The 23842-nt window shown below is 47.6% G+C and overlaps 47 non-coding genes across 47 annotated transcripts; all 47 read right to left on the bottom strand.

The window, feature by feature from the left end:
- Positions 1–57: 57 nt before the first annotated feature.
- Trnak-cuu (transfer RNA lysine (anticodon CUU)) lies at positions 58–130 on the bottom strand. The gene has a single exon. It is a non-coding gene; the product is annotated as a tRNA-Lys (tRNA).
- Positions 131–570: 440 nt separating this feature from the next.
- Trnar-ucg (transfer RNA arginine (anticodon UCG)) lies at positions 571–643 on the bottom strand. Its single transcript has one exon. It is a non-coding gene; the product is annotated as a tRNA-Arg (tRNA).
- A 554-nt stretch (positions 644–1197) lies between these two features.
- Positions 1198–1269, bottom strand: Trnat-agu (transfer RNA threonine (anticodon AGU)). Its single transcript has one exon. It is a non-coding gene; the product is annotated as a tRNA-Thr (tRNA).
- A 321-nt stretch (positions 1270–1590) lies between these two features.
- On the bottom strand, positions 1591–1663 carry Trnak-cuu (transfer RNA lysine (anticodon CUU)). Its single transcript has one exon. It is a non-coding gene; the product is annotated as a tRNA-Lys (tRNA).
- Positions 1664–2103: 440 nt separating this feature from the next.
- Positions 2104–2176, bottom strand: Trnar-ucg (transfer RNA arginine (anticodon UCG)). The gene has a single exon. It is a non-coding gene; the product is annotated as a tRNA-Arg (tRNA).
- Positions 2177–2730: 554 nt separating this feature from the next.
- Trnat-agu (transfer RNA threonine (anticodon AGU)) lies at positions 2731–2802 on the bottom strand. Its single transcript has one exon. It is a non-coding gene; the product is annotated as a tRNA-Thr (tRNA).
- A 321-nt stretch (positions 2803–3123) lies between these two features.
- Positions 3124–3196, bottom strand: Trnak-cuu (transfer RNA lysine (anticodon CUU)). Its single transcript has one exon. It is a non-coding gene; the product is annotated as a tRNA-Lys (tRNA).
- Positions 3197–3636: 440 nt separating this feature from the next.
- Trnar-ucg (transfer RNA arginine (anticodon UCG)) lies at positions 3637–3709 on the bottom strand. The gene has a single exon. It is a non-coding gene; the product is annotated as a tRNA-Arg (tRNA).
- A 554-nt stretch (positions 3710–4263) lies between these two features.
- Trnat-agu (transfer RNA threonine (anticodon AGU)) lies at positions 4264–4335 on the bottom strand. Its single transcript has one exon. It is a non-coding gene; the product is annotated as a tRNA-Thr (tRNA).
- A 321-nt stretch (positions 4336–4656) lies between these two features.
- On the bottom strand, positions 4657–4729 carry Trnak-cuu (transfer RNA lysine (anticodon CUU)). The gene has a single exon. It is a non-coding gene; the product is annotated as a tRNA-Lys (tRNA).
- Positions 4730–5169: 440 nt separating this feature from the next.
- On the bottom strand, positions 5170–5242 carry Trnar-ucg (transfer RNA arginine (anticodon UCG)). The gene has a single exon. It is a non-coding gene; the product is annotated as a tRNA-Arg (tRNA).
- Positions 5243–5799: 557 nt separating this feature from the next.
- On the bottom strand, positions 5800–5871 carry Trnat-agu (transfer RNA threonine (anticodon AGU)). Its single transcript has one exon. It is a non-coding gene; the product is annotated as a tRNA-Thr (tRNA).
- Positions 5872–6192: 321 nt separating this feature from the next.
- On the bottom strand, positions 6193–6265 carry Trnak-cuu (transfer RNA lysine (anticodon CUU)). The gene has a single exon. It is a non-coding gene; the product is annotated as a tRNA-Lys (tRNA).
- Positions 6266–6705: 440 nt separating this feature from the next.
- Positions 6706–6778, bottom strand: Trnar-ucg (transfer RNA arginine (anticodon UCG)). The gene has a single exon. It is a non-coding gene; the product is annotated as a tRNA-Arg (tRNA).
- A 578-nt stretch (positions 6779–7356) lies between these two features.
- On the bottom strand, positions 7357–7428 carry Trnat-agu (transfer RNA threonine (anticodon AGU)). The gene has a single exon. It is a non-coding gene; the product is annotated as a tRNA-Thr (tRNA).
- A 321-nt stretch (positions 7429–7749) lies between these two features.
- Positions 7750–7822, bottom strand: Trnak-cuu (transfer RNA lysine (anticodon CUU)). The gene has a single exon. It is a non-coding gene; the product is annotated as a tRNA-Lys (tRNA).
- Positions 7823–8262: 440 nt separating this feature from the next.
- On the bottom strand, positions 8263–8335 carry Trnar-ucg (transfer RNA arginine (anticodon UCG)). The gene has a single exon. It is a non-coding gene; the product is annotated as a tRNA-Arg (tRNA).
- A 557-nt stretch (positions 8336–8892) lies between these two features.
- Positions 8893–8964, bottom strand: Trnat-agu (transfer RNA threonine (anticodon AGU)). Its single transcript has one exon. It is a non-coding gene; the product is annotated as a tRNA-Thr (tRNA).
- A 321-nt stretch (positions 8965–9285) lies between these two features.
- On the bottom strand, positions 9286–9358 carry Trnak-cuu (transfer RNA lysine (anticodon CUU)). Its single transcript has one exon. It is a non-coding gene; the product is annotated as a tRNA-Lys (tRNA).
- Positions 9359–9798: 440 nt separating this feature from the next.
- Trnar-ucg (transfer RNA arginine (anticodon UCG)) lies at positions 9799–9871 on the bottom strand. The gene has a single exon. It is a non-coding gene; the product is annotated as a tRNA-Arg (tRNA).
- Positions 9872–10419: 548 nt separating this feature from the next.
- Positions 10420–10491, bottom strand: Trnat-agu (transfer RNA threonine (anticodon AGU)). Its single transcript has one exon. It is a non-coding gene; the product is annotated as a tRNA-Thr (tRNA).
- Positions 10492–10812: 321 nt separating this feature from the next.
- Positions 10813–10885, bottom strand: Trnak-cuu (transfer RNA lysine (anticodon CUU)). Its single transcript has one exon. It is a non-coding gene; the product is annotated as a tRNA-Lys (tRNA).
- Positions 10886–11325: 440 nt separating this feature from the next.
- On the bottom strand, positions 11326–11398 carry Trnar-ucg (transfer RNA arginine (anticodon UCG)). Its single transcript has one exon. It is a non-coding gene; the product is annotated as a tRNA-Arg (tRNA).
- Positions 11399–11952: 554 nt separating this feature from the next.
- Positions 11953–12024, bottom strand: Trnat-agu (transfer RNA threonine (anticodon AGU)). The gene has a single exon. It is a non-coding gene; the product is annotated as a tRNA-Thr (tRNA).
- A 321-nt stretch (positions 12025–12345) lies between these two features.
- On the bottom strand, positions 12346–12418 carry Trnak-cuu (transfer RNA lysine (anticodon CUU)). Its single transcript has one exon. It is a non-coding gene; the product is annotated as a tRNA-Lys (tRNA).
- Positions 12419–12858: 440 nt separating this feature from the next.
- Trnar-ucg (transfer RNA arginine (anticodon UCG)) lies at positions 12859–12931 on the bottom strand. The gene has a single exon. It is a non-coding gene; the product is annotated as a tRNA-Arg (tRNA).
- Positions 12932–13488: 557 nt separating this feature from the next.
- Positions 13489–13560, bottom strand: Trnat-agu (transfer RNA threonine (anticodon AGU)). The gene has a single exon. It is a non-coding gene; the product is annotated as a tRNA-Thr (tRNA).
- A 321-nt stretch (positions 13561–13881) lies between these two features.
- Positions 13882–13954, bottom strand: Trnak-cuu (transfer RNA lysine (anticodon CUU)). The gene has a single exon. It is a non-coding gene; the product is annotated as a tRNA-Lys (tRNA).
- A 440-nt stretch (positions 13955–14394) lies between these two features.
- On the bottom strand, positions 14395–14467 carry Trnar-ucg (transfer RNA arginine (anticodon UCG)). Its single transcript has one exon. It is a non-coding gene; the product is annotated as a tRNA-Arg (tRNA).
- Positions 14468–15042: 575 nt separating this feature from the next.
- Positions 15043–15114, bottom strand: Trnat-agu (transfer RNA threonine (anticodon AGU)). Its single transcript has one exon. It is a non-coding gene; the product is annotated as a tRNA-Thr (tRNA).
- Positions 15115–15435: 321 nt separating this feature from the next.
- On the bottom strand, positions 15436–15508 carry Trnak-cuu (transfer RNA lysine (anticodon CUU)). The gene has a single exon. It is a non-coding gene; the product is annotated as a tRNA-Lys (tRNA).
- A 440-nt stretch (positions 15509–15948) lies between these two features.
- Positions 15949–16021, bottom strand: Trnar-ucg (transfer RNA arginine (anticodon UCG)). Its single transcript has one exon. It is a non-coding gene; the product is annotated as a tRNA-Arg (tRNA).
- A 554-nt stretch (positions 16022–16575) lies between these two features.
- Trnat-agu (transfer RNA threonine (anticodon AGU)) lies at positions 16576–16647 on the bottom strand. Its single transcript has one exon. It is a non-coding gene; the product is annotated as a tRNA-Thr (tRNA).
- Positions 16648–16968: 321 nt separating this feature from the next.
- Positions 16969–17041, bottom strand: Trnak-cuu (transfer RNA lysine (anticodon CUU)). Its single transcript has one exon. It is a non-coding gene; the product is annotated as a tRNA-Lys (tRNA).
- Positions 17042–17481: 440 nt separating this feature from the next.
- Positions 17482–17554, bottom strand: Trnar-ucg (transfer RNA arginine (anticodon UCG)). The gene has a single exon. It is a non-coding gene; the product is annotated as a tRNA-Arg (tRNA).
- Positions 17555–18102: 548 nt separating this feature from the next.
- Trnat-agu (transfer RNA threonine (anticodon AGU)) lies at positions 18103–18174 on the bottom strand. Its single transcript has one exon. It is a non-coding gene; the product is annotated as a tRNA-Thr (tRNA).
- A 321-nt stretch (positions 18175–18495) lies between these two features.
- On the bottom strand, positions 18496–18568 carry Trnak-cuu (transfer RNA lysine (anticodon CUU)). Its single transcript has one exon. It is a non-coding gene; the product is annotated as a tRNA-Lys (tRNA).
- Positions 18569–19008: 440 nt separating this feature from the next.
- Trnar-ucg (transfer RNA arginine (anticodon UCG)) lies at positions 19009–19081 on the bottom strand. Its single transcript has one exon. It is a non-coding gene; the product is annotated as a tRNA-Arg (tRNA).
- A 578-nt stretch (positions 19082–19659) lies between these two features.
- On the bottom strand, positions 19660–19731 carry Trnat-agu (transfer RNA threonine (anticodon AGU)). Its single transcript has one exon. It is a non-coding gene; the product is annotated as a tRNA-Thr (tRNA).
- A 321-nt stretch (positions 19732–20052) lies between these two features.
- Trnak-cuu (transfer RNA lysine (anticodon CUU)) lies at positions 20053–20125 on the bottom strand. Its single transcript has one exon. It is a non-coding gene; the product is annotated as a tRNA-Lys (tRNA).
- A 440-nt stretch (positions 20126–20565) lies between these two features.
- On the bottom strand, positions 20566–20638 carry Trnar-ucg (transfer RNA arginine (anticodon UCG)). The gene has a single exon. It is a non-coding gene; the product is annotated as a tRNA-Arg (tRNA).
- A 551-nt stretch (positions 20639–21189) lies between these two features.
- Positions 21190–21261, bottom strand: Trnat-agu (transfer RNA threonine (anticodon AGU)). Its single transcript has one exon. It is a non-coding gene; the product is annotated as a tRNA-Thr (tRNA).
- Positions 21262–21582: 321 nt separating this feature from the next.
- Positions 21583–21655, bottom strand: Trnak-cuu (transfer RNA lysine (anticodon CUU)). Its single transcript has one exon. It is a non-coding gene; the product is annotated as a tRNA-Lys (tRNA).
- Positions 21656–22095: 440 nt separating this feature from the next.
- Positions 22096–22168, bottom strand: Trnar-ucg (transfer RNA arginine (anticodon UCG)). Its single transcript has one exon. It is a non-coding gene; the product is annotated as a tRNA-Arg (tRNA).
- Positions 22169–22722: 554 nt separating this feature from the next.
- Trnat-agu (transfer RNA threonine (anticodon AGU)) lies at positions 22723–22794 on the bottom strand. Its single transcript has one exon. It is a non-coding gene; the product is annotated as a tRNA-Thr (tRNA).
- Positions 22795–23115: 321 nt separating this feature from the next.
- Positions 23116–23188, bottom strand: Trnak-cuu (transfer RNA lysine (anticodon CUU)). Its single transcript has one exon. It is a non-coding gene; the product is annotated as a tRNA-Lys (tRNA).
- A 440-nt stretch (positions 23189–23628) lies between these two features.
- Trnar-ucg (transfer RNA arginine (anticodon UCG)) lies at positions 23629–23701 on the bottom strand. Its single transcript has one exon. It is a non-coding gene; the product is annotated as a tRNA-Arg (tRNA).
- Positions 23702–23842: the final 141 nt, after the last annotated feature.

The raw sequence follows: 23842 nt of genomic DNA, 5'->3' as shown, positions 1-23842 counted from the left end.
ACGCAAGGCTCACGAGAGGGGCGCATGTTGGATCCGCGTAGACACAAAATTTTGCGCCGCCCAGCGTGGGGCTCGAACCCACGGCCCTGAGATTAAGAGTCTCATGTACTACCGACTGAGCTAGCCGGGCTGCACGCAACGCGTTACGAGCCATACAATACTGATTTGACCTGCGACCATCTATTGAAGATTCTTTTGACTACAACTTATTTCCTGCTGCCACAAATCAGCTACAATCCTATTCAATGAAAAATTGTCTCCGAAAGGCATCAAATCTGCTTGAAATGATACGTGGCTATCAGCACCATTATTCAACACACATGCTCGACAGTGCGCAGACGCCTGTGGCGTAGCCCTTGGCTCCTGAATCAGATGCAGTAGTTCCAACAAAAACTCTCCTGAACGGCACTGTGCCGAAAACTTCGCTACAGATCACCCTTGTCTTGCTTGTGCTTCTGGTAGACGCCGGTTTTGCAGCCAGGAAGCGGACAGCAGCAACTTCCAACTAGTTTTAGAGTACTCAAACAACACAGTAAAACAGCATGCATCTTTTGCAGAACAGGAAAAACTCGACCGTGACAGGATTCGAACCTGCAATCTTCGGATCCGAAGTCCGACGCCTTATCCATTAGGCCACACGGTCACTGGTGCAGTATACTTCTCCACACACACTTCATTTTCGCCATTTGTACACTTGGCAGAATGAATTTCCCATCTTTGACGCAGTTCTCCATCTCAAATTTCAGTACTAAAAGTACGACGCTACTTCTTGCTGTGTCCCATCGCAAGTTACATTCAAGCCCTTATGACGCTGATCAAACAAGAGGTGGCAAATCAGCTTCAATCGCTTAGTGCCATCTCAGTCGCTTGCAGAAGGTACCTCACCCTATGTGATACAATGGCGAGTTGTCGCTATTACCAAAGCGGCGGCGGCGGCGACGACGACGACGACGACGACGACAATCGCGAGGGTCTTTATCAGGGGTAGAAAATACATCACAAGAACTAAGTATTTCACGTCGGCATTCTCCGGAGACTGCCAAAAGCTGCAGATTCTGGTGCCCACTTTAATAGCACCATTCACACTATTCATTTGCAAGAGCATTTCTTAAATACCGCACCCATTCATAATTTTTTTTATCCCTGACCGCTTTTTTCGAAAGGGCCACGGTGGGAGGGGCTGTTACAAAATTCATTTGCCTCCTGTGAGGATCGAACTCACGACCTCTGGTTTACTAGACCAGCGCTCTGCCACTGAGCTAAGGAGGCGCCTCCTAGCGCCCTTTTCGGGTACTTTGTTCTTACAGAGTAGTGAATCGGAGCCCTTCAGCTCGAAACGCACCGCATGAGCGACCATTATTTGCATTTAGTTAGCACAGCTGCTGCTTTCCTACACATCTCACACTATATCGATGTACAACTAAAATTCCAAAAAAACACATTTATTTCATTTCAGAGTCACTTTCAGCTTCAAATACCGTTCCTCTGATATTCATACGAAGCTAGGCATCGTCGTAACCCGTTACGTTCATTACGCAAGGCTCACGAGAGGGGCGCATGTTGGATCCGCGTAGACACAAAATTTTGCGCCGCCCAGCGTGGGGCTCGAACCCACGGCCCTGAGATTAAGAGTCTCATGTACTACCGACTGAGCTAGCCGGGCTGCACGCAACGCGTTACGAGCCATACAATACTGATTTGACCTGCGACCATCTATTGAAGATTCTTTTGACTACAACTTATTTCCTGCTGCCACAAATCAGCTACAATCCTATTCAATGAAAAATTGTCTCCGAAAGGCATCAAATCTGCTTGAAATGATACGTGGCTATCAGCACCATTATTCAACACACATGCTCGACAGTGCGCAGACGCCTGTGGCGTAGCCCTTGGCTCCTGAATCAGATGCAGTAGTTCCAACAAAAACTCTCCTGAACGGCACTGTGCCGAAAACTTCGCTACAGATCACCCTTGTCTTGCTTGTGCTTCTGGTAGACGCCGGTTTTGCAGCCAGGAAGCGGACAGCAGCAACTTCCAACTAGTTTTAGAGTACTCAAACAACACAGTAAAACAGCATGCATCTTTTGCAGAACAGGAAAAACTCGACCGTGACAGGATTCGAACCTGCAATCTTCGGATCCGAAGTCCGACGCCTTATCCAGTAGGCCACACGGTCACTGGTGCAGTATACTTCTCCACACACACTTCATTTTTGCCATTTGTACACTTGGCAGAATGAATTTCCCATCTTTGACGCAGTTCTCCATCTCAAATTTCAGTACTAAAAGTACGACGCTACTTCTTGCTGTGTCCCATCGCAAGTTACATTCAAGCCCTTATGACGCTGATCAAACAAGAGGTGGCAAATCAGCTTCAATCGCTTAGTGCCATCTCAGTCGCTTGCAGAAGGTACCTCACCCTATGTGATACAATGGCGAGTTGTCGCTATTACCAAAGCGGCGGCGGCGCCGACGACGACGACGACGACGACGACAATCGCGAGGGTCTTTATCAGGGGTAGAAAATACATCACAAGAACTAAGTATTTCACGTCGGCATTCTCCGGAGACTGCCAAAAGCTGCAGATTCTGGTGCCCACTTTAATAGCACCATTCACACTATTCATTTGCGAGAGCATTTCTTAAATACCGCACCCATTCATAATTTTTTTTATCCCTGACCGCTTTTTTCGAAAGGGCCACGGTGGGAGGGGCTGTTACAAAATTCATTTGCCTCCTGTGAGGATCGAACTCACGACCTCTGGTTTACTAGACCAGCGCTCTGCCACTGAGCTAAGGAGGCGCCTCCTAGCGCCCTTTTCGGGTACTTTGTTCTTACAGAGTAGTGAATCGGAGCCCTTCAGCTCGAAACGCACCGCATGAGCGACCATTATTTGTATTTAGTTAGCACAGCTGCTGCTTTCCTACACATCTCACACTATATCGATGTACAACTAAAATTCCAAAACAACACATTTATTTCATTTCAGAGTCACTTTCAGCTTCAAATACCGTTCCTCTGATATTCATACGAAGCTAGGCATCGTCGTAACCCGTTACGTTCATTACGCAAGGCTCACGAGAGGGGCGCATGTTGGATCCGCGTAGACACAAAATTTTGCGCCGCCCAGCGTGGGGCTCGAACCCACGACCCTGAGATTAAGAGTCTCATGCTCTACCGACTGAGCTAGCCGGGCTGCACGCAACGCGTTACGAGCCATACAATACTGATTTGACCTGCGACCATCTATTGAAGATTCTTTTGACTACAACTTATTTCCTGCTGCCACAAATCAGCTACAATCCTATTCAATGAAAAATTGTCTCCGAAAGGCATCAAATCTGCTTGAAATGATACGTGGCTATCAGCACCATTATTCAACACACATGCTCGACAGTGCGCAGACGCCTGTGGCGTAGCCCTTGGCTCCTGAATCAGATGCAGTAGTTCCAACAAAAACTCTCCTGAACGGCACTGTGCCGAAAACTTCGCTACAGATCACCCTTGTCTTGCTTGTGCTTCTGGTAGACGCCGGTTTTGCAGCCAGGAAGCGGACAGCAGCAACTTCCAACTAGTTTTAGAGTACTCAAACAACACAGTAAAACAGCATGCATCTTTTGCAGAACAGGAAAAACTCGACCGTGACAGGATTCGAACCTGCAATCTTCGGATCCGAAGTCCGACGCCTTATCCATTAGGCCACACGGTCACTGGTGCAGTATACTTCTCCACACACACTTCATTTTCGCCATTTGTACACTTGGCAGAATGAATTTCCCATCTTTGACGCAGTTCTCCATCTCAAATTTCAGTACTAAAAGTACGACGCTACTTCTTGCTGTGTCCCATCGCAAGTTACATTCAAGCCCTTATGACGCTGATCAAACAAGAGGTGGCAAATCAGCTTCAATCGCTTAGTGCCATCTCAGTCGCTTGCAGAAGGTACCTCACCCTATGTGATACAATGGCGAGTTGTCGCTATTACCAAAGCGGCGGCGGCGGCGACGACGACGACGACGACGACGACAATCGCGAGGGTCTTTATCAGGGGTAGAAAATACATCACAAGAACTAAGTATTTCACGTCGGCATTCTCCGGAGACTGCCAAAAGCTGCAGATTCTGGTGCCCACTTTAATAGCACCATTCACACTATTCATTTGCAAGAGCATTTCTTAAATACCGCACCCATTCATAATTTTTTTTATCCCTGACCGCTTTTTTCGAAAGGGCCACGGTGGGAGGGGCTGTTACAAAATTCATTTGCCTCCTGTGAGGATCGAACTCACGACCTCTGGTTTACTAGACCAGCGCTCTGCCACTGAGCTAAGGAGGCGCCTCCTAGCGCCCTTTTCGGGTACTTTGTTCTTACAGAGTAGTGAATCGGAGCCCTTCAGCTCGAAACGCACCGCATGAGCGACCATTATTTGCATTTAGTTAGCACAGCTGCTGCTTTCCTACACATCTCACACTATATCGATGTACAACTAAAATTCCAAAAAAACACATTTATTTCATTTCAGAGTCACTTTCAGCTTCAAATACCGTTCCTCTGATATTCATACGAAGCTAGGCATCGTCGTAACCCGTTACGTTCATTACGCAAGGCTCACGAGAGGGGCGCATGTTGGATCCGCGTAGACACAAAATTTTGCGCCGCCCAGCGTGGGGCTCGAACCCACGGCCCTGAGATTAAGAGTCTCATGTACTACCGACTGAGCTAGCCGGGCTGCACGCAACGCGTTACGAGCCATACAATACTGATTTGACCTGCGACCATCTATTGAAGATTCTTTTGACTACAACTTATTTCCTGCTGCCACAAATCAGCTACAATCCTATTCAATGAAAAATTGTCTCCGAAAGGCATCAAATCTGCTTGAAATGATACGTGGCTATCAGCACCATTATTCAACACACATGCTCGACAGTGCGCAGACGCCTGTGGCGTAGCCCTTGGCTCCTGAATCAGATGCAGTAGTTCCAACAAAAACTCTCCTGAACGGCACTGTGCCGAAAACTTCGCTACAGATCACCCTTGTCTTGCTTGTGCTTCTGGTAGACGCCGGTTTTGCAGCCAGGAAGCGGACAGCAGCAACTTCCAACTAGTTTTAGAGTACTCAAACAACACAGTAAAACAGCATGCATCTTTTGCAGAACAGGAAAAACTCGACCGTGACAGGATTCGAACCTGCAATCTTCGGATCCGAAGTCCGACGCCTTATCCAGTAGGCCACACGGTCACTGGTGCAGTATACTTCTCCACACACACTTCATTTTTGCCATTTGTACACTTGGCAGAATGAATTTCCCATCTTTGACGCAGTTCTCCATCTCAAATTTCAGTACTAAAAGTACGACGCTACTTCTTGCTGTGTCCCATCGCAAGTTACATTCAAGCCCTTATGACGCTGATCAAACAAGAGGTGGCAAATCAGCTTCAATCGCTTAGTGCCATCTCAGTCGCTTGCAGAAGGTACCTCACCCTATGTGATACAATGGCGAGTTGTCGCTATTACCAAAGCGGCGGCGGCGCCGACGACGACGACGACGACGACGACGACAATCGCGAGGGTCTTTATCAGGGGTAGAAAATACATCACAAGAACTAAGTATTTCACGTCGGCATTCTCCGGAGACTGCCAAAAGCTGCAGATTCTGGTGCCCACTTTAATAGCACCATTCACACTATTCATTTGCGAGAGCATTTCTTAAATACCGCACCCATTCATAATTTTTTTTATCCCTGACCGCTTTTTTCGAAAGGGCCACGGTGGGAGGGGCTGTTACAAAATTCATTTGCCTCCTGTGAGGATCGAACTCACGACCTCTGGTTTACTAGACCAGCGCTCTGCCACTGAGCTAAGGAGGCGCCTCCTAGCGCCCTTTTCGGGTACTTTGTTCTTACAGAGTAGTGAATCGGAGCCCTTCAGCTCGAAACGCACCGCATGAGCGACCATTATTTGTATTTAGTTAGCACAGCTGCTGCTTTCCTACACATCTCACACTATATCGATGTACAACTAAAATTCCAAAACAACACATTTATTTCATTTCAGAGTCACTTTCAGCTTCAAATACCGTTCCTCTGATATTCATACGAAGCTAGGCATCGTCGTAACCCGTTACGTTCATTACGCAAGGCTCACGAGAGGGGCGCATGTTGGATCCGCGTAGACACAAAATTTTGCGCCGCCCAGCGTGGGGCTCGAACCCACGACCCTGAGATTAAGAGTCTCATGCTCTACCGACTGAGCTAGCCGGGCTGCACGCAACGCGTTACGAGCCATACAATACTGATTTGACCTGCGACCATCTATTGAAGATTCTTTTGACTACAACTTATTTCCTGCTGCCACAAATCAGCTACAATCCTATTCAATGAAAAATTGTCTCCGAAAGGCATCAAATCTGCTTGAAATGATACGTGGCTATCAGCACCATTATTCAACACACATGCTCGACAGTGCGCAGACGCCTGTGGCGTAGCCCTTGGCTCCTGAATCAGATGCAGTAGTTCCAACAAAAACTCTCCTGAACGGCACTGTGCCGAAAACTTCGCTACAGATCACCCTTGTCTTGCTTGTGCTTCTGGTAGACGCCGGTTTTGCAGCCAGGAAGCGGACAGCAGCAACTTCCAACTAGTTTTAGAGTACTCAAACAACACAGTAAAACAGCATGCATCTTTTGCAGAACAGGAAAAACTCGACCGTGACAGGATTCGAACCTGCAATCTTCGGATCCGAAGTCCGACGCCTTATCCATTAGGCCACACGGTCACTGGTGCAGTATACTTCTCCACACACACTTCATTTTCGCCATTTGTACACTTGGCAGAATGAATTTCCCATCTTTGACGCAGTTCTCCATCTCAAATTTCAGTACTAAAAGTACGACGCTACTTCTTGCTGTGTCCCATCGCAAGTTACATTCAAGCCCTTATGACGCTGATCAAACAAGAGGTGGCAAATCAGCTTCAATCGCTTAGTGCCATCTCAGTCGCTTGCAGAAGGTACCTCACCCTATGTGATACAATGGCGAGTTGTCGCTATTACCAAAGCGGCGGCGGCGGCGCCGACGACGACGACGACGACGACGACGACGACGACGACGACGACGACAATCGCGAGGGTCTTTATCAGGGGTAGAAAATACATCACAAGAACTAAGTATTTCACGTCGGCATTCTCCGGAGACTGCCAAAAGCTGCAGATTCTGGTGCCCACTTTAATAGCACCATTCACACTATTCATTTGCAAGAGCATTTCTTAAATACCGCACCCATTCATAATTTTTTTTATCCCTGACCGCTTTTTTCGAAAGGGCCACGGTGGGAGGGGCTGTTACAAAATTCATTTGCCTCCTGTGAGGATCGAACTCACGACCTCTGGTTTACTAGACCAGCGCTCTGCCACTGAGCTAAGGAGGCGCCTCCTAGCGCCCTTTTCGGGTACTTTGTTCTTACAGAGTAGTGAATCGGAGCCCTTCAGCTCGAAACGCACCGCATGAGCGACCATTATTTGCATTTAGTTAGCACAGCTGCTGCTTTCCTACACATCTCACACTATATCGATGTACAACTAAAATTCCAAAAAAACACATTTATTTCATTTCAGAGTCACTTTCAGCTTCAAATACCGTTCCTCTGATATTCATACGAAGCTAGGCATCGTCGTAACCCGTTACGTTCATTACGCAAGGCTCACGAGAGGGGCGCATGTTGGATCCGCGTAGACACAAAATTTTGCGCCGCCCAGCGTGGGGCTCGAACCCACGGCCCTGAGATTAAGAGTCTCATGTACTACCGACTGAGCTAGCCGGGCTGCACGCAACGCGTTACGAGCCATACAATACTGATTTGACCTGCGACCATCTATTGAAGATTCTTTTGACTACAACTTATTTCCTGCTGCCACAAATCAGCTACAATCCTATTCAATGAAAAATTGTCTCCGAAAGGCATCAAATCTGCTTGAAATGATACGTGGCTATCAGCACCATTATTCAACACACATGCTCGACAGTGCGCAGACGCCTGTGGCGTAGCCCTTGGCTCCTGAATCAGATGCAGTAGTTCCAACAAAAACTCTCCTGAACGGCACTGTGCCGAAAACTTCGCTACAGATCACCCTTGTCTTGCTTGTGCTTCTGGTAGACGCCGGTTTTGCAGCCAGGAAGCGGACAGCAGCAACTTCCAACTAGTTTTAGAGTACTCAAACAACACAGTAAAACAGCATGCATCTTTTGCAGAACAGGAAAAACTCGACCGTGACAGGATTCGAACCTGCAATCTTCGGATCCGAAGTCCGACGCCTTATCCAGTAGGCCACACGGTCACTGGTGCAGTATACTTCTCCACACACACTTCATTTTTGCCATTTGTACACTTGGCAGAATGAATTTCCCATCTTTGACGCAGTTCTCCATCTCAAATTTCAGTACTAAAAGTACGACGCTACTTCTTGCTGTGTCCCATCGCAAGTTACATTCAAGCCCTTATGACGCTGATCAAACAAGAGGTGGCAAATCAGCTTCAATCGCTTAGTGCCATCTCAGTCGCTTGCAGAAGGTACCTCACCCTATGTGATACAATGGCGAGTTGTCGCTATTACCAAAGCGGCGGCGGCGCCGACGACGACGACGACGACGACGACGACAATCGCGAGGGTCTTTATCAGGGGTAGAAAATACATCACAAGAACTAAGTATTTCACGTCGGCATTCTCCGGAGACTGCCAAAAGCTGCAGATTCTGGTGCCCACTTTAATAGCACCATTCACACTATTCATTTGCGAGAGCATTTCTTAAATACCGCACCCATTCATAATTTTTTTTATCCCTGACCGCTTTTTTCGAAAGGGCCACGGTGGGAGGGGCTGTTACAAAATTCATTTGCCTCCTGTGAGGATCGAACTCACGACCTCTGGTTTACTAGACCAGCGCTCTGCCACTGAGCTAAGGAGGCGCCTCCTAGCGCCCTTTTCGGGTACTTTGTTCTTACAGAGTAGTGAATCGGAGCCCTTCAGCTCGAAACGCACCGCATGAGCGACCATTATTTGTATTTAGTTAGCACAGCTGCTGCTTTCCTACACATCTCACACTATATCGATGTACAACTAAAATTCCAAAACAACACATTTATTTCATTTCAGAGTCACTTTCAGCTTCAAATACCGTTCCTCTGATATTCATACGAAGCTAGGCATCGTCGTAACCCGTTACGTTCATTACGCAAGGCTCACGAGAGGGGCGCATGTTGGATCCGCGTAGACACAAAATTTTGCGCCGCCCAGCGTGGGGCTCGAACCCACGACCCTGAGATTAAGAGTCTCATGCTCTACCGACTGAGCTAGCCGGGCTGCACGCAACGCGTTACGAGCCATACAATACTGATTTGACCTGCGACCATCTATTGAAGATTCTTTTGACTACAACTTATTTCCTGCTGCCACAAATCAGCTACAATCCTATTCAATGAAAAATTGTCTCCGAAAGGCATCAAATCTGCTTGAAATGATACGTGGCTATCAGCACCATTATTCAACACTCATGCTCGACAGTGCGCAGACGCCTGTGGCGTAGCCCTTGGCTCCTGAATCAGATGCAGTAGTTCCAACAAAAACTCTCCTGAACGGCACTGTGCCGAAAACTTCGCTACAGATCACCCTTGTCTTGCTTGTGCTTCTGGTAGACGCCGGTTTTGCAGCCAGGAAGCGGACAGCAGCAACTTCCAACTAGTTTTAGAGTACTCAAACAACACAGTAAAACAGCATGCATCTTTTGCAGAACAGGAAAAACTCGACCGTGACAGGATTCGAACCTGCAATCTTCGGATCCGAAGTCCGACGCCTTATCCATTAGGCCACACGGTCACTGGTGCAGTATACTTCTCCACACACACTTCATTTTCGCCATTTGTACACTTGGCAGAATGAATTTCCCATCTTTGACGCAGTTCTCCATCTCAAATTTCAGTACTAAAAGTACGACGCTACTTCTTGCTGTGTCCCATCGCAAGTTACATTCAAGCCCTTATGACGCTGATCAAACAAGAGGTGGCAAATCAGCTTCAATCGCTTAGTGCCATCTCAGTCGCTTGCAGAAGGTACCTCACCCTATGTGATACAATGGCGAGTTGTCGCTATTACCAAAGCGGCGGCGGCGGCGCCGACGACGACGACGACAATCGCGAGGGTCTTTATCAAGGGTAGAAAATACATCACAAGAACTAAGTATTTCACGTCGGCATTCTCCGGAGACTGCCAAAAGCTGCAGATTCTGGTGCCCACTTTAATAGCACCATTCACACTATTCATTTGCGAGAGCATTTCTTAAATACCGCACCCATTCATAATTTTTTTTATCCCTGACCGCTTTTTTCGAAAGGGCCACGGTGGGAGGGGCTGTTACAAAATTCATTTGCCTCCTGTGAGGATCGAACTCACGACCTCTGGTTTACTAGACCAGCGCTCTGCCACTGAGCTAAGGAGGCGCCTCCTAGCGCCCTTTTCGGGTACTTTGTTCTTACAGAGTAGTGAATCGGAGCCCTTCAGCTCGAAACGCACCGCATGAGCGACCATTATTTGTATTTAGTTAGCACAGCTGCTGCTTTCCTACACATCTCACACTATATCGATGTACAACTAAAATTCCAAAACAACACATTTATTTCATTTCAGAGTCACTTTCAGCTTCAAATACCGTTCCTCTGATATTCATACGAAGCTAGGCATCGTCGTAACCCGTTACGTTCATTACGCAAGGCTCACGAGAGGGGCGCATGTTGGATCCGCGTAGACACAAAATTTTGCGCCGCCCAGCGTGGGGCTCGAACCCACGACCCTGAGATTAAGAGTCTCATGCTCTACCGACTGAGCTAGCCGGGCTGCACGCAACGCGTTACGAGCCATACAATACTGATTTGACCTGCGACCATCTATTGAAGATTCTTTTGACTACAACTTATTTCCTGCTGCCACAAATCAGCTACAATCCTATTCAATGAAAAATTGTCTCCGAAAGGCATCAAATCTGCTTGAAATGATACGTGGCTATCAGCACCATTATTCAACACACATGCTCGACAGTGCGCAGACGCCTGTGGCGTAGCCCTTGGCTCCTGAATCAGATGCAGTAGTTCCAACAAAAACTCTCCTGAACGGCACTGTGCCGAAAACTTCGCTACAGATCACCCTTGTCTTGCTTGTGCTTCTGGTAGACGCCGGTTTTGCAGCCAGGAAGCGGACAGCAGCAACTTCCAACTAGTTTTAGAGTACTCAAACAACACAGTAAAACAGCATGCATCTTTTGCAGAACAGGAAAAACTCGACCGTGACAGGATTCGAACCTGCAATCTTCGGATCCGAAGTCCGACGCCTTATCCATTAGGCCACACGGTCACTGGTGCAGTATACTTCTCCACACACACTTCATTTTCGCCATTTGTACACTTGGCAGAATGAATTTCCCATCTTTGACGCAGTTCTCCATCTCAAATTTCAGTACTAAAAGTACGACGCTACTTCTTGCTGTGTCCCATCGCAAGTTACATTCAAGCCCTTATGACGCTGATCAAACAAGAGGTGGCAAATCAGCTTCAATCGCTTAGTGCCATCTCAGTCGCTTGCAGAAGGTACCTCACCCTATGTGATACAATGGCGAGTTGTCGCTATTACCAAAGCGGCGGCGGCGGCGACGACGACGACGACGACGACGACAATCGCGAGGGTCTTTATCAGGGGTAGAAAATACATCACAAGAACTAAGTATTTCACGTCGGCATTCTCCGGAGACTGCCAAAAGCTGCAGATTCTGGTGCCCACTTTAATAGCACCATTCACACTATTCATTTGCAAGAGCATTTCTTAAATACCGCACCCATTCATAATTTTTTTTATCCCTGACCGCTTTTTTCGAAAGGGCCACGGTGGGAGGGGCTGTTACAAAATTCATTTGCCTCCTGTGAGGATCGAACTCACGACCTCTGGTTTACTAGACCAGCGCTCTGCCACTGAGCTAAGGAGGCGCCTCCTAGCGCCCTTTTCGGGTACTTTGTTCTTACAGAGTAGTGAATCGGAGCCCTTCAGCTCGAAACGCACCGCATGAGCGACCATTATTTGCATTTAGTTAGCACAGCTGCTGCTTTCCTACACATCTCACACTATATCGATGTACAACTAAAATTCCAAAAAAACACATTTATTTCATTTCAGAGTCACTTTCAGCTTCAAATACCGTTCCTCTGATATTCATACGAAGCTAGGCATCGTCGTAACCCGTTACGTTCATTACGCAAGGCTCACGAGAGGGGCGCATGTTGGATCCGCGTAGACACAAAATTTTGCGCCGCCCAGCGTGGGGCTCGAACCCACGGCCCTGAGATTAAGAGTCTCATGTACTACCGACTGAGCTAGCCGGGCTGCACGCAACGCGTTACGAGCCATACAATACTGATTTGACCTGCGACCATCTATTGAAGATTCTTTTGACTACAACTTATTTCCTGCTGCCACAAATCAGCTACAATCCTATTCAATGAAAAATTGTCTCCGAAAGGCATCAAATCTGCTTGAAATGATACGTGGCTATCAGCACCATTATTCAACACACATGCTCGACAGTGCGCAGACGCCTGTGGCGTAGCCCTTGGCTCCTGAATCAGATGCAGTAGTTCCAACAAAAACTCTCCTGAACGGCACTGTGCCGAAAACTTCGCTACAGATCACCCTTGTCTTGCTTGTGCTTCTGGTAGACGCCGGTTTTGCAGCCAGGAAGCGGACAGCAGCAACTTCCAACTAGTTTTAGAGTACTCAAACAACACAGTAAAACAGCATGCATCTTTTGCAGAACAGGAAAAACTCGACCGTGACAGGATTCGAACCTGCAATCTTCGGATCCGAAGTCCGACGCCTTATCCAGTAGGCCACACGGTCACTGGTGCAGTATACTTCTCCACACACACTTCATTTTTGCCATTTGTACACTTGGCAGAATGAATTTCCCATCTTTGACGCAGTTCTCCATCTCAAATTTCAGTACTAAAAGTACGACGCTACTTCTTGCTGTGTCCCATCGCAAGTTACATTCAAGCCCTTATGACGCTGATCAAACAAGAGGTGGCAAATCAGCTTCAATCGCTTAGTGCCATCTCAGTCGCTTGCAGAAGGTACCTCACCCTATGTGATACAATGGCGAGTTGTCGCTATTACCAAAGCGGCGGCGGCGCCGACGACGACGACGACGACGACGACGACAATCGCGAGGGTCTTTATCAGGGGTAGAAAATACATCACAAGAACTAAGTATTTCACGTCGGCATTCTCCGGAGACTGCCAAAAGCTGCAGATTCTGGTGCCCACTTTAATAGCACCATTCACACTATTCATTTGCGAGAGCATTTCTTAAATACCGCACCCATTCATAATTTTTTTTATCCCTGACCGCTTTTTTCGAAAGGGCCACGGTGGGAGGGGCTGTTACAAAATTCATTTGCCTCCTGTGAGGATCGAACTCACGACCTCTGGTTTACTAGACCAGCGCTCTGCCACTGAGCTAAGGAGGCGCCTCCTAGCGCCCTTTTCGGGTACTTTGTTCTTACAGAGTAGTGAATCGGAGCCCTTCAGCTCGAAACGCACCGCATGAGCGACCATTATTTGTATTTAGTTAGCACAGCTGCTGCTTTCCTACACATCTCACACTATATCGATGTACAACTAAAATTCCAAAACAACACATTTATTTCATTTCAGAGTCACTTTCAGCTTCAAATACCGTTCCTCTGATATTCATACGAAGCTAGGCATCGTCGTAACCCGTTACGTTCATTACGCAAGGCTCACGAGAGGGGCGCATGTTGGATCCGCGTAGACACAAAATTTTGCGCCGCCCAGCGTGGGGCTCGAACCCACGACCCTGAGATTAAGAGTCTCATGCTCTACCGACTGAGCTAGCCGGGCTGCACGCAACGCGTTACGAGCCATACAATACTGATTTGACCTGCGACCATCTATTGAAGATTCTTTTGACTACAACTTATTTCCTGCTGCCACAAATCAGCTACAATCCTATTCAATGAAAAATTGTCTCCGAAAGGCATCAAATCTGCTTGAAATGATACGTGGCTATCAGCACCATTATTCAACACACATGCTCGACAGTGCGCAGACGCCTGTGGCGTAGCCCTTGGCTCCTGAATCAGATGCAGTAGTTCCAACAAAAACTCTCCTGAACGGCACTGTGCCGAAAACTTCGCTACAGATCACCCTTGTCTTGCTTGTGCTTCTGGTAGACGCCGGTTTTGCAGCCAGGAAGCGGACAGCAGCAACTTCCAACTAGTTTTAGAGTACTCAAACAACACAGTAAAACAGCATGCATCTTTTGCAGAACAGGAAAAACTCGACCGTGACAGGATTCGAACCTGCAATCTTCGGATCCGAAGTCCGACGCCTTATCCATTAGGCCACACGGTCACTGGTGCAGTATACTTCTCCACACACACTTCATTTTCGCCATTTGTACACTTGGCAGAATGAATTTCCCATCTTTGACGCAGTTCTCCATCTCAAATTTCAGTACTAAAAGTACGACGCTACTTCTTGCTGTGTCCCATCGCAAGTTACATTCAAGCCCTTATGACGCTGATCAAACAAGAGGTGGCAAATCAGCTTCAATCGCTTAGTGCCATCTCAGTCGCTTGCAGAAGGTACCTCACCCTATGTGATACAATGGCGAGTTGTCGCTATTACCAAAGCGGCGGCGGCGGCGCCGACGACGACGACGACGACGACGACGACGACGACGACGACGACAATCGCGAGGGTCTTTATCAGGGGTAGAAAATACATCACAAGAACTAAGTATTTCACGTCGGCATTCTCCGGAGACTGCCAAAAGCTGCAGATTCTGGTGCCCACTTTAATAGCACCATTCACACTATTCATTTGCAAGAGCATTTCTTAAATACCGCACCCATTCATAATTTTTTTTATCCCTGACCGCTTTTTTCGAAAGGGCCACGGTGGGAGGGGCTGTTACAAAATTCATTTGCCTCCTGTGAGGATCGAACTCACGACCTCTGGTTTACTAGACCAGCGCTCTGCCACTGAGCTAAGGAGGCGCCTCCTAGCGCCCTTTTCGGGTACTTTGTTCTTACAGAGTAGTGAATCGGAGCCCTTCAGCTCGAAACGCACCGCATGAGCGACCATTATTTGCATTTAGTTAGCACAGCTGCTGCTTTCCTACACATCTCACACTATATCGATGTACAACTAAAATTCCAAAAAAACACATTTATTTCATTTCAGAGTCACTTTCAGCTTCAAATACCGTTCCTCTGATATTCATACGAAGCTAGGCATCGTCGTAACCCGTTACGTTCATTACGCAAGGCTCACGAGAGGGGCGCATGTTGGATCCGCGTAGACACAAAATTTTGCGCCGCCCAGCGTGGGGCTCGAACCCACGGCCCTGAGATTAAGAGTCTCATGTACTACCGACTGAGCTAGCCGGGCTGCACGCAACGCGTTACGAGCCATACAATACTGATTTGACCTGCGACCATCTATTGAAGATTCTTTTGACTACAACTTATTTCCTGCTGCCACAAATCAGCTACAATCCTATTCAATGAAAAATTGTCTCCGAAAGGCATCAAATCTGCTTGAAATGATACGTGGCTATCAGCACCATTATTCAACACACATGCTCGACAGTGCGCAGACGCCTGTGGCGTAGCCCTTGGCTCCTGAATCAGATGCAGTAGTTCCAACAAAAACTCTCCTGAACGGCACTGTGCCGAAAACTTCGCTACAGATCACCCTTGTCTTGCTTGTGCTTCTGGTAGACGCCGGTTTTGCAGCCAGGAAGCGGACAGCAGCAACTTCCAACTAGTTTTAGAGTACTCAAACAACACAGTAAAACAGCATGCATCTTTTGCAGAACAGGAAAAACTCGACCGTGACAGGATTCGAACCTGCAATCTTCGGATCCGAAGTCCGACGCCTTATCCAGTAGGCCACACGGTCACTGGTGCAGTATACTTCTCCACACACACTTCATTTTTGCCATTTGTACACTTGGCAGAATGAATTTCCCATCTTTGACGCAGTTCTCCATCTCAAATTTCAGTACTAAAAGTACGACGCTACTTCTTGCTGTGTCCCATCGCAAGTTACATTCAAGCCCTTATGACGCTGATCAAACAAGAGGTGGCAAATCAGCTTCAATCGCTTAGTGCCATCTCAGTCGCTTGCAGAAGGTACCTCACCCTATGTGATACAATGGCGAGTTGTCGCTATTACCAAAGCGGCGGCGGCGCCGACGACGACGACGACGACGACGACAATCGCGAGGGTCTTTATCAGGGGTAGAAAATACATCACAAGAACTAAGTATTTCACGTCGGCATTCTCCGGAGACTGCCAAAAGCTGCAGATTCTGGTGCCCACTTTAATAGCACCATTCACACTATTCATTTGCGAGAGCATTTCTTAAATACCGCACCCATTCATAATTTTTTTTATCCCTGACCGCTTTTTTCGAAAGGGCCACGGTGGGAGGGGCTGTTACAAAATTCATTTGCCTCCTGTGAGGATCGAACTCACGACCTCTGGTTTACTAGACCAGCGCTCTGCCACTGAGCTAAGGAGGCGCCTCCTAGCGCCCTTTTCGGGTACTTTGTTCTTACAGAGTAGTGAATCGGAGCCCTTCAGCTCGAAACGCACCGCATGAGCGACCATTATTTGTATTTAGTTAGCACAGCTGCTGCTTTCCTACACATCTCACACTATATCGATGTACAACTAAAATTCCAAAACAACACATTTATTTCATTTCAGAGTCACTTTCAGCTTCAAATACCGTTCCTCTGATATTCATACGAAGCTAGGCATCGTCGTAACCCGTTACGTTCATTACGCAAGGCTCACGAGAGGGGCGCATGTTGGATCCGCGTAGACACAAAATTTTGCGCCGCCCAGCGTGGGGCTCGAACCCACGACCCTGAGATTAAGAGTCTCATGCTCTACCGACTGAGCTAGCCGGGCTGCACGCAACGCGTTACGAGCCATACAATACTGATTTGACCTGCGACCATCTATTGAAGATTCTTTTGACTACAACTTATTTCCTGCTGCCACAAATCAGCTACAATCCTATTCAATGAAAAATTGTCTCCGAAAGGCATCAAATCTGCTTGAAATGATACGTGGCTATCAGCACCATTATTCAACACTCATGCTCGACAGTGCGCAGACGCCTGTGGCGTAGCCCTTGGCTCCTGAATCAGATGCAGTAGTTCCAACAAAAACTCTCCTGAACGGCACTGTGCCGAAAACTTCGCTACAGATCACCCTTGTCTTGCTTGTGCTTCTGGTAGACGCCGGTTTTGCAGCCAGGAAGCGGACAGCAGCAACTTCCAACTAGTTTTAGAGTACTCAAACAACACAGTAAAACAGCATGCATCTTTTGCAGAACAGGAAAAACTCGACCGTGACAGGATTCGAACCTGCAATCTTCGGATCCGAAGTCCGACGCCTTATCCATTAGGCCACACGGTCACTGGTGCAGTATACTTCTCCACACACACTTCATTTTCGCCATTTGTACACTTGGCAGAATGAATTTCCCATCTTTGACGCAGTTCTCCATCTCAAATTTCAGTACTAAAAGTACGACGCTACTTCTTGCTGTGTCCCATCGCAAGTTACATTCAAGCCCTTATGACGCTGATCAAACAAGAGGTGGCAAATCAGCTTCAATCGCTTAGTGCCATCTCAGTCGCTTGCAGAAGGTACCTCACCCTATGTGATACAATGGCGAGTTGTCGCTATTACCAAAGCGGCGGCGGCGGCGCCGACGACGACGACGACAATCGCGAGGGTCTTTATCAAGGGTAGAAAATACATCACAAGAACTAAGTATTTCACGTCGGCATTCTCCGGAGACTGCCAAAAGCTGCAGATTCTGGTGCCCACTTTAATAGCACCATTCACACTATTCATTTGCGAGAGCATTTCTTAAATACCGCACCCATTCATAATTTTTTTTATCCCTGACCGCTTTTTTCGAAAGGGCCACGGTGGGAGGGGCTGTTACAAAATTCATTTGCCTCCTGTGAGGATCGAACTCACGACCTCTGGTTTACTAGACCAGCGCTCTGCCACTGAGCTAAGGAGGCGCCTCCTAGCGCCCTTTTCGGGTACTTTGTTCTTACAGAGTAGTGAATCGGAGCCCTTCAGCTCGAAACGCACCGCATGAGCGACCATTATTTGTATTTAGTTAGCACAGCTGCTGCTTTCCTACACATCTCACACTATATCGATGTACAACTAAAATTCCAAAACAACACATTTATTTCATTTCAGAGTCACTTTCAGCTTCAAATACCGTTCCTCTGATATTCATACGAAGCTAGGCATCGTCGTAACCCGTTACGTTCATTACGCAAGGCTCACGAGAGGGGCGCATGTTGGATCCGCGTAGACACAAAATTTTGCGCCGCCCAGCGTGGGGCTCGAACCCACGACCCTGAGATTAAGAGTCTCATGCTCTACCGACTGAGCTAGCCGGGCTGCACGCAACGCGTTACGAGCCATACAATACTGATTTGACCTGCGACCATCTATTGAAGATTCTTTTGACTACAACTTATTTCCTGCTGCCACAAATCAGCTACAATCCTATTCAATGAAAAATTGTCTCCGAAAGGCATCAAATCTGCTTGAAATGATACGTGGCTATCAGCACCATTATTCAACACACATGCTCGACAGTGCGCAGACGCCTGTGGCGTAGCCCTTGGCTCCTGAATCAGATGCAGTAGTTCCAACAAAAACTCTCCTGAACGGCACTGTGCCGAAAACTTCGCTACAGATCACCCTTGTCTTGCTTGTGCTTCTGGTAGACGCCGGTTTTGCAGCCAGGAAGCGGACAGCAGCAACTTCCAACTAGTTTTAGAGTACTCAAACAACACAGTAAAACAGCATGCATCTTTTGCAGAACAGGAAAAACTCGACCGTGACAGGATTCGAACCTGCAATCTTCGGATCCGAAGTCCGACGCCTTATCCATTAGGCCACACGGTCACTGGTGCAGTATATTTCTCCACACACACTTCATTTTCGCCATTTGTACACTTGGCAGAATGAATTTCCCATCTTTGACGCAGTTCTCCATCTCAAATTTCAGTACTAAAAGTACGACGCTACTTCTTGCTGTGTCCCATCGCAAGTTACATTCAAGCCCTTATGACGCTGATCAAACAAGAGGTGGCAAATCAGCTTCAATCGCTTAGTGCCATCTCAGTCGCTTGCAGAAGGTACCTCACCCTATGTGATACAATGGCGAGTTGTCGCTATTACCAAAGCGGCGGCGGCGGCGCCGACGACGACGACGACGACGACGACGACGACGACGACGACGACGACAATCGCGAGGGTCTTTATCAGGGGTAGAAAATACATCACAAGAACTAAGTATTTCACGTCGGCATTCTCCGGAGACTGCCAAAAGCTGCAGATTCTGGTGCCCACTTTAATAGCACCATTCACACTATTCATTTGCGAGAGCATTTCTTAAATACCGCACCCATTCATAATTTTTTTTATCCCTGACCGCTTTTTTCGAAAGGGCCACGGTGGGAGGGGCTGTTACAAAATTCATTTGCCTCCTGTGAGGATCGAACTCACGACCTCTGGTTTACTAGACCAGCGCTCTGCCACTGAGCTAAGGAGGCGCCTCCTAGCGCCCTTTTCGGGTACTTTGTTCTTACAGAGTAGTGAATCGGAGCCCTTCAGCTCGAAACGCACCGCATGAGCGACCATTATTTGTATTTAGTTAGCACAGCTGCTGCTTTCCTACACATCTCACACTATATCGATGTACAACTAAAATTCCAAAACAACACATTTATTTCATTTCAGAGTCACTTTCAGCTTCAAATACCGTTCCTCTGATATTCATACGAAGCTAGGCATCGTCGTAACCCGTTACGTTCATTACGCAAGGCTCACGAGAGGGGCGCATGTTGGATCCGCGTAGACACAAAATTTTGCGCCGCCCAGCGTGGGGCTCGAACCCACGACCCTGAGATTAAGAGTCTCATGCTCTACCGACTGAGCTAGCCGGGCTGCACGCAACGCGTTACGAGCCATACAATACTGATTTGACCTGCGACCATCTATTGAAGATTCTTTTGACTACAACTTATTTCCTGCTGCCACAAATCAGCTACAATCCTATTCAATGAAAAATTGTCTCCGAAAGGCATCAAATCTGCTTGAAATGATACGTGGCTATCAGCACCATTATTCAACACACATGCTCGACAGTGCGCAGACGCCTGTGGCGTAGCCCTTGGCTCCTGAATCAGATGCAGTAGTTCCAACAAAAACTCTCCTGAACGGCACTGTGCCGAAAACTTCGCTACAGATCACCCTTGTCTTGCTTGTGCTTCTGGTAGACGCCGGTTTTGCAGCCAGGAAGCGGACAGCAGCAACTTCCAACTAGTTTTAGAGTACTCAAACAACACAGTAAAACAGCATGCATCTTTTGCAGAACAGGAAAAACTCGACCGTGACAGGATTCGAACCTGCAATCTTCGGATCCGAAGTCCGACGCCTTATCCATTAGGCCACACGGTCACTGGTGCAGTATACTTCTCCACACACACTTCATTTTCGCCATTTGTACACTTGGCAGAATGAATTTCCCATCTTTGACGCAGTTCTCCATCTCAAATTTCAGTACTAAAAGTACGACGCTACTTCTTGCTGTGTCCCATCGCAAGTTACATTCAAGCCCTTATGACGCTGATCAAACAAGAGGTGGCAAATCAGCTTCAATCGCTTAGTGCCATCTCAGTCGCTTGCAGAAGGTACCTCACCCTATGTGATACAATGGCGAGTTGTCGCTATTACCAAAGCGGCGGCGGCGGCGCCGACGACGACGACGACGACAATCGCGAGGGTCTTTATCAAGGGTAGAAAATACATCACAAGAACTAAGTATTTCACGTCGGCATTCTCCGGAGACTGCCAAAAGCTGCAGATTCTGGTGCCCACTTTAATAGCACCATTCACACTATTCATTTGCGAGAGCATTTCTTAAATACCGCACCCATTCATAATTTTTTTTATCCCTGACCGCTTTTTTCGAAAGGGCCACGGTGGGAGGGGCTGTTACAAAATTCATTTGCCTCCTGTGAGGATCGAACTCACGACCTCTGGTTTACTAGACCAGCGCTCTGCCACTGAGCTAAGGAGGCGCCTCCTAGCGCCCTTTTCGGGTACTTTGTTCTTACAGAGTAGTGAATCGGAGCCCTTCAGCTCGAAACGCACCGCATGAGCGACCATTATTTGTATTTAGTTAGCACAGCTGCTGCTTTCCTACACATCTCACACTATATCGATGTACAACTAAAATTCCAAAACAACACATTTATTTCATTTCAGAGTCACTTTCAGCTTCAAATACCGTTCCTCTGATATTCATACGAAGCTAGGCATCGTCGTAACCCGTTACGTTCATTACGCAAGGCTCACGAGAGGGGCGCATGTTGGATCCGCGTAGACACAAAATTTTGCGCCGCCCAGCGTGGGGCTCGAACCCACGACCCTGAGATTAAGAGTCTCATGCTCTACCGACTGAGCTAGCCGGGCTGCACGCAACGCGTTACGAGCCATACAATACTGATTTGACCTGCGACCATCTATTGAAGATTCTTTTGACTACAACTTATTTCCTGCTGCCACAAATCAGCTACAATCCTATTCAATGAAAAATTGTCTCCGAAAGGCATCAAATCTGCTTGAAATGATACGTGGCTATCAGCACCATTATTCAACACACATGCTCGACAGTGCGCAGACGCCTGTGGCGTAGCCCTTGGCTCCTGAATCAGATGCAGTAGTTCCAACAAAAACTCTCCTGAACGGCACTGTGCCGAAAACTTCGCTACAGATCACCCTTGTCTTGCTTGTGCTTCTGGTAGACGCCGGTTTTGCAGCCAGGAAGCGGACAGCAGCAACTTCCAACTAGTTTTAGAGTACTCAAACAACACAGTAAAACAGCATGCATCTTTTGCAGAACAGGAAAAACTCGACCGTGACAGGATTCGAACCTGCAATCTTCGGATCCGAAGTCCGACGCCTTATCCATTAGGCCACACGGTCACTGGTGCAGTATATTTCTCCACACACACTTCATTTTCGCCATTTGTACACTTGGCAGAATGAATTTCCCATCTTTGACGCAGTTCTCCATCTCAAATTTCAGTACTAAAAGTACGACGCTACTTCTTGCTGTGTCCCATCGCAAGTTACATTCAAGCCCTTATGACGCTGATCAAACAAGAGGTGGCAAATCAGCTTCAATCGCTTAGTGCCATCTCAGTCGCTTGCAGAAGGTACCTCACCCTATGTGATACAATGGCGAGTTGTCGCTATTACCAAAGCGGCGGCGGCGGCGCCGACGACGACGACGACGACGACAATCGCGAGGGTCTTTATCAGGGGTAGAAAATACATCACAAGAACTAAGTATTTCACGTCGGCATTCTCCGGAGACTGCCAAAAGCTGCAGATTCTGGTGCCCACTTTAATAGCACCATTCACACTATTCATTTGCGAGAGCATTTCTTAAATACCGCACCCATTCATAATTTTTTTTATCCTTGACCGCTTTTTTCGAAAGGCCCACGGTGGGAGGGGCTGTTACAAAATTCATTTGCCTCCTGTGAGGATCGAACTCACGACCTCTGGTTTACTAGACCAGCGCTCTGCCACTGAGCTAAGGAGGCGCCTCCTAGCGCCCTTTTCGGGTACTTTGTTCTTACAGAGTAGTGAATCGGAGCCCTTCAGCTCGAAACGCACCGCATGAGCGACCATTATTTGCATTTAGTTAGCACAGCTGCTGCTTTCCTACACATCTCACACTATATCGATGTACAACTAAAATTCCAAAACAACACATTTATTTCATTTCAGAGTCACTTTCAGCTTCAAATACCGTTCCTCTGATATTCATACGAAGCTAGGCATCGTCGTAACCCGTTACGTTCATTACGCAAGGCTCACGAGAGGGGCGCATGTTGGATCCGCGTAGACACAAAATTTTGCGCCGCCCAGCGTGGGGCTCGAACCCACGACCCTGAGATTAAGAGTCTCATGCTCTACCGACTGAGCTAGCCGGGCTGCACGCAACGCGTTACGAGCCATACAATACTGATTTGACCTGCGACCATCTATTGAAGATTCTTTTGACTACAACTTATTTCCTGCTGCCACAAATCAGCTACAATCCTATTCAATGAAAAATTGTCTCCGAAAGGCATCAAATCTGCTTGAAATGATACGTGGCTATCAGCACCATTATTCAACACACATGCTCGACAGTGCGCAGACGCCTGTGGCGTAGCCCTTGGCTCCTGAATCAGATGCAGTAGTTCCAACAAAAACTCTCCTGAACGGCACTGTGCCGAAAACTTCGCTACAGATCACCCTTGTCTTGCTTGTGCTTCTGGTAGACGCCGGTTTTGCAGCCAGGAAGCGGACAGCAGCAACTTCCAACTAGTTTTAGAGTACTCAAACAACACAGTAAAACAGCATGCATCTTTTGCAGAACAGGAAAAACTCGACCGTGACAGGATTCGAACCTGCAATCTTCGGATCCGAAGTCCGACGCCTTATCCATTAGGCCACACGGTCACTGGTGCAGTATATTTCTCCACACACACTTCATTTTCGCCATTTGTACACTTGGCAGAATGAATTTCCCATCTTTGACGCAGTTCTCCATCTCAAATTTCAGTACTAAAAGTACGACGCTACTTCTTGCTGTGTCCCATC

The sequence above is a fragment of the Schistocerca cancellata genome, unplaced genomic scaffold, assembly GCF_023864275.1.
Source record: "Schistocerca cancellata isolate TAMUIC-IGC-003103 unplaced genomic scaffold, iqSchCanc2.1 HiC_scaffold_1109, whole genome shotgun sequence".
NCBI classification, from domain to species: domain Eukaryota; kingdom Metazoa; phylum Arthropoda; class Insecta; order Orthoptera; family Acrididae; genus Schistocerca; species Schistocerca cancellata.
This window is presented reverse-complemented; position numbering and strand designations above follow the sequence as displayed.